Source organism: Phascolarctos cinereus, unplaced genomic scaffold, assembly GCF_003287225.1.
Source record: "Phascolarctos cinereus isolate Bilbo 61053 unplaced genomic scaffold, phaCin_HiC Scaffold_5;HRSCAF=322, whole genome shotgun sequence".
NCBI lineage: Eukaryota > Metazoa > Chordata > Mammalia > Diprotodontia > Phascolarctidae > Phascolarctos > Phascolarctos cinereus.
Window position 1 is genome coordinate 67,530,285 of NW_027555958.1, and position 5,436 is coordinate 67,535,720.

The 5,436-nt window shown below is 35.4% G+C and overlaps 2 pseudogenes; one reads left to right on the top strand and one right to left on the bottom strand.

The window, feature by feature from the left end:
- The first annotated feature begins 455 nt into the window (after positions 1-455).
- LOC110216378 (interleukin-10 receptor subunit beta pseudogene) lies at positions 456-1,336 on the top strand (annotated as a pseudogene).
- A 1,774-nt stretch (positions 1,337-3,110) lies between these two features.
- On the bottom strand, positions 3,111-3,860 carry LOC110216376 (protein phosphatase 1 regulatory subunit 36 pseudogene; annotated as a pseudogene).
- Positions 3,861-5,436: the final 1,576 nt, after the last annotated feature.

The window sequence follows — 5,436 nt, forward strand, 5'->3', positions numbered from 1 at the left end:
AAAACACAAATTCAGGAGAGGACAACATTGTCAATATACTCACATTTGAAACCTCAAAGAGGAATGAGAACTGGTCTCAAGCCAAAAAGCCTTCTTGGAAGAGCTCAAGAAGGATTTTAAAATTCAAATAAGAGGGGCAGAAGAAAAATTGAACAATTCCTTTAAAAACACAATTGACAAAATGGACAGCACACTGAAGAAAAAAACTCCCTAAAAAGTAAAATGGACCAAGTGGAAAAGGAAGCACAAAAGCTAACTGAAGAAAACAATTCATTAAAAATTAGAATTGGGAGGTTATGCAGCAAGATGAGTAAAGGCATCACTGGGCATCCCCTTCCCCTCCTTCTTGAAGGGTTTTGGTTCTCCTTTCTCCACCAAAAAAAGCATCTCCAAAGAAACAGTTACATAGATGAAGGTGACAGGAGTCTAGATTGGCAAGATCACAACCCCTGGACATGGAAAGGAGTTTCCAGCCCTGAATGTACAGCTGCCTCTTAATCACAGTGCTGGGAATACTACCAAAGCCAAAAAAATGTAGGAATGAATTCAGTTAATTTGAAGAACATTCTGCAGCGGGAGCCACCTAATTTTATAAGGGAAATGTGATATACACAGCACAGTGTAAAAATTATAGGTCATTCAAAGATAAGTACAAGAATATTACCCTCAACAGTTGTGATTTCTCAGAAATCTCCAAGTATGGTAACTACATCTTCAGAGTCAGGGCTGAATCTGAAGATGACCAATCAGATTGGATAAACATCATCTTTTATCCCTTAGAAGACACCATCATTGGACCTCTTAGAATACAAGTAGAATTATTGGCTGGCTCTTTACACTTACACTTCTCATATCCAAACACTGAAAATGAACCTAACAGGTTGGTTTTAAGAGATTATTATTACTCATGGACTTACAATGTGCAATACTGGAAAAATAGCACCAACAATAAGTTGTAAAAAATATATGAATCTGAATCTTTACTAATCTGGATCCTTGGACAGTTTATTGTCTTCAAGTTCAAGGGTTTATAATTGATAAGAAAAGAAGTGGACAATGGAGTGAGCCTGTCTGTGCCCAAACTCCTGATAATGTAGTTCCTTCCTACAGCATTTCATTTCTCTTGCCAGTACCTTCCAGTGAGAGTGAATCCTTTGATAAGTTAAGGGTCATAGAAGAATCTGAAAATTTTGGGCATGATACAATGGGTCCATGTGACTATGCAGCAGAAGTATTGCAACAATCCCTACTCTCTGGATAAAAAAAAAACACACCTAACTGGTCACAGCACTCAGAAAGTTTGTCTAATCTCATCCTCATGAAGAACATGTACTGAAATACAGAGTTAGGCCTTCAGATCAAACTGATTAAACAGCCTTCTTCAACTGAATTCATCATAATTTGAAATGCTCATTTGCCCGAAAATCTTGCATTACGGTTATTTACTACTTGATGGGTTACTAATAGAAAACAAAAAGAGTGGGTTTTTTTTAAGATTTCACTTTTACTAACATCTGATACCAAACAAGTGAGAAACTTAAGTAAAAATAATCATTGGAAGGAGTGAATGCAAAAAAAAAATAGAATTGGGCAATTGGAAGCTAGTGACTCTATGAGACATCAAGAATCAGTGAAAAAAAGATCAAAAGCATGAGAAAATAGAAGAAAATGTAAAATACCTCTTTGGAAAAACAACTAACCTGGAAAATAGATCCAGGAAAGATAATTTGAGAATTATTGGTCTACCTGAAAATCATAATAAAAAAAGAGCCTGGACAATCTCTTTCAAGAGATTGTCAAGGAAAACTGCCCTGAAGACCTAGAACCAGAGGGTAAAATAGTCATCAAAAGAATTCACCAAACACCTCCTGAAAGAGATCCCAAATTGAAAATGCAAGGAATATTATACATGAATTCCAGAACTATCAGGTAAAGGACGAAATCTTGCAAGCAGCCAGAAAGAAACAATTCAAATCTCATGGAACAGTCAGGATTATGCAGGACCATGAAACCTCTACATTAAGAGATTGGAAGGCTTGGAATATGATATTCTGTAAGGCAGAAGAGCTTAGATTACAACCAAGCATCAGCTACCAGCACAATTTAGCATAAGCTTTCAGAGGAGGAGATGGGCATTTAATGAAATAGGGGACTTCCAGAGTTTCATGATAAAAAGATCAGAATTCCATGAAAAATTTGATCTTCAGATACAAGACTCAAGAGAAGCATAAAAAGGTAAACAGGAAAGGAGAAAACCCTTTTATTCAATAAAGGCAAACCGTTTACATCCCTACTCGGGAAGATGATGTTTATAATTCTTGAGAACTGTATCTTTCTTATGATCTTTAGAAGAGATATACATAGAGCAGGTGGGTTTAAGTTGACTATAATGTGATGGTTAAAAATCTAATGAAGTGGTGAAAAGGAATTGTCAAAGAAGAAATAAAAGTGTCACTTTTTGCAAATGGTGTGATGATATACTTGGAGAATCCTAGAGAATTGAGTAAAAAACTACTCGAAATAAAAAAAAAACTTTAGCAAAGTTGCAGGATATAAAACAAACCCAGACAAGTCATCAGCATTTCTATATCTTACTAACACAGCCCAACAGCAAGAGATGAAAAGGGAAACTCCATTTAAAGTTACTGTAGACATTATAAAATATTTAGGAGTCTATGTGCCCAAACAAACTTAAGAAGACTTATATGAACTGATGCTGAGTGAAATGAGCAGGACCAGGAGAACATTGTACACAGTAACAGCCACACTGTGTGATGACTGTCTTTGATAGACTTGGCACTCCTCAGCAATGCAAGGATCTAAGATAAATCCAAAAGAACCACAATGGAAAAAGCTATCCACATCCAGAGAAAGAACAATAGAGACTGAATGCAGATGGAAGCATATTTGCTCTAGTATTCCTTTGTTGTTTTGTTTTATTGCTTCATTCTCATGGCTCCTCACATTAGTTCTTTTTTTAAAGCTTAATCTGCTTTATTAACATTTTCTCCACCACTTTCTCAAGTCTAGACAAACAATAAAACAATAAATCAATCTCTAATTTGTCGGGTTTGCCAATTTCTGAGGTTGAAAATGCTTACCCTGAAAATTTAACAATAGGCTTTGGAGAGCCAATGGAGCTGGCTCCTCCTGAACTGCAAAAAAGTCGTTCTTCTGTTTTCCTCATGAGCTTCTTCATTCTCTCACTTCCTTCTTGCACTGTTTAACATACTAGTATGAAACAGTCTACATATTTCTTCATCAATATCTGTTAGGGACTCACATCAGAATACTATCTAAGCTGCATATGTACAGAAGTTAAAGAAGGCCTCAAAGAAATTCTAGTCTTTTTGTGTATCTGAATTTTTTTTTTCCACAGGCCTGTGATGTGATGCTTGTCAAGCATTCTCAAACCTAAAACAAGCATATGATATTTCTGGGCAAGTTATTTCTGTGACTTTTGTAACCTCTCAATAACTAACTTCATCTCTTTTTTTCTGTATGTGGCTTGCCATGTTGCTTTTGGCCTTTTTTTCCAATGAAAGTTTTTCTACATAATAAGATAAGTAATATAACAATGCCATGAGGAATTTGTCAAGATTTTTATTCCTCATAAATGTTTGTAAAGGAATAGATAACACTGTGTTTCAGTGTCTTGTAATAAAAACAAGGTGACATATTTAGCATCATCCAGAGTAACCTAGTCATTCATTGGATGTTTATCAGTTCCTTTGGTTGATTTCTCATCATTTTCAGAAAAATCTCTTCTCAGAAAACCTTTCTGAGGTGGTGCCATCATTTTCACCAAAGTGAATTGCTTTTCCCTTTTTGAGTTTCTCTTTGGCTTCTGATACATGCATTGGACTTTGTAATTTAAGAGTGTTGTTCTCATGATCCCAGTACCATCTCCCTATTGGTGGGGATAAAGGAGCTCCCCAGACCAATTGGGTACAATGCCAGTGGAAAGGCTCAGCAGCAGTAGCAGAGGGGCTGCCACTCTCTGATCAGCTGCTTGAGGAGAACCTGCAGAAAGCCCCGAAGCATAGTGTGGGCACTAATCTGACGGATCTGCTACGCTGGTGCTCAGGCCATCTCCACCTCCTCCTCCTTTCCCTGCCTCTCTCCTGTGCTGGGAAAGGGCTTATTAGTTCTAATTGTTCTTTACTTCATGACTAATGGGAAAATATGCTTAATATGAATGTATAAGTAGAACCTATATCAGATTGTACGCCATCTTGGAGGAGGGGGAGGAGAGAGAGGGGAAAAAATTTAAAACTCAAAATCTTATGGAAGTGAATGTTGAAAACTAAAAAAAAAATAATAGTATTAAAAATAAAAAATAATAATTTTTAAAATTAGAGAATTATTTAAGTATTCTATTTCTTCTGTTAATCTGAGCCATTTCTAGTTTTAAAATATTTATCCATTTCACTTAGATTGTCAGATTTATTAGCACATGTTAGGTAAAATATCACCTAATAATTGCTTTACTTTCATCTTCCTTGGTGGTGCAGTCACTTTTTTTCATTTTTGATACTGGTAATTTAGTTTTCTTTATTTTGATTTTGGATAATTAATTTATTTATTGTTAGTTTGCAACATTCACTTCCATAAGATTTTGAGTTTGAAATTTTCTTTCCCTCCCATTTACCCCCCGCCCAAATCAGTGTACAATCTGACATATGAATGAAGCAATAAAACAAAACAACAAAGGAAAAGGAAAGCAAATAGTATGCTTCTATCTGCATTCAGATTCCATAGTTCTTTCTCTGGATGTGGATAGCTTTTTCCATCTTGAGTTTTTTGGAGGTGTCTTAGATTCTTGCATTGCCGTGAAGAGCCAAGTCTGCCAAAGTCAGTCATCCCATAATGTGGTTGTTACTGTGTACAATATTCTCCTGGTTCTGCTCATTTCACTCTGTATCAGTTCATGTAAGTCTTTCCTATTTTTTTGAATTCTGCTTGCTCATCGTTTCTTATAGCACAATAGTACTTCTTCATTTTTAAAATCAAATTAACCAACATTTTATCTGTTTTATTGTTTTTTTAAAATAAAACCAGCTCAGCTTTTTTTAAATTTCATTTTTAAATTTTTATTTTGACATTGAATCAAGGATTTTTAATTTGTTTTTTTTTCTATGTCTGAAATTTGGCTATAATATCCCTGGGAGTTTTCATCTTGGGATCCCTTTCAGGAGGTTCAGGAGGTTACAATGTTTGTAGACTCCAATACATTTACTCTGTGGTTAGCCAACTGTAAAGTGCAACCAACAATAAATCCCCCAACCACTATAGATATACATTTTGAAGTGACACAATTTTAATATAAGTAATACTGCTTTAGGCACTTTGTTTTTTACCACTTAGAATGTGGCTTTGAAAGGTAATCACCTTAAAATGTTCTTTCTCATTCTGCTGAGACATTAGAGAAGTCTT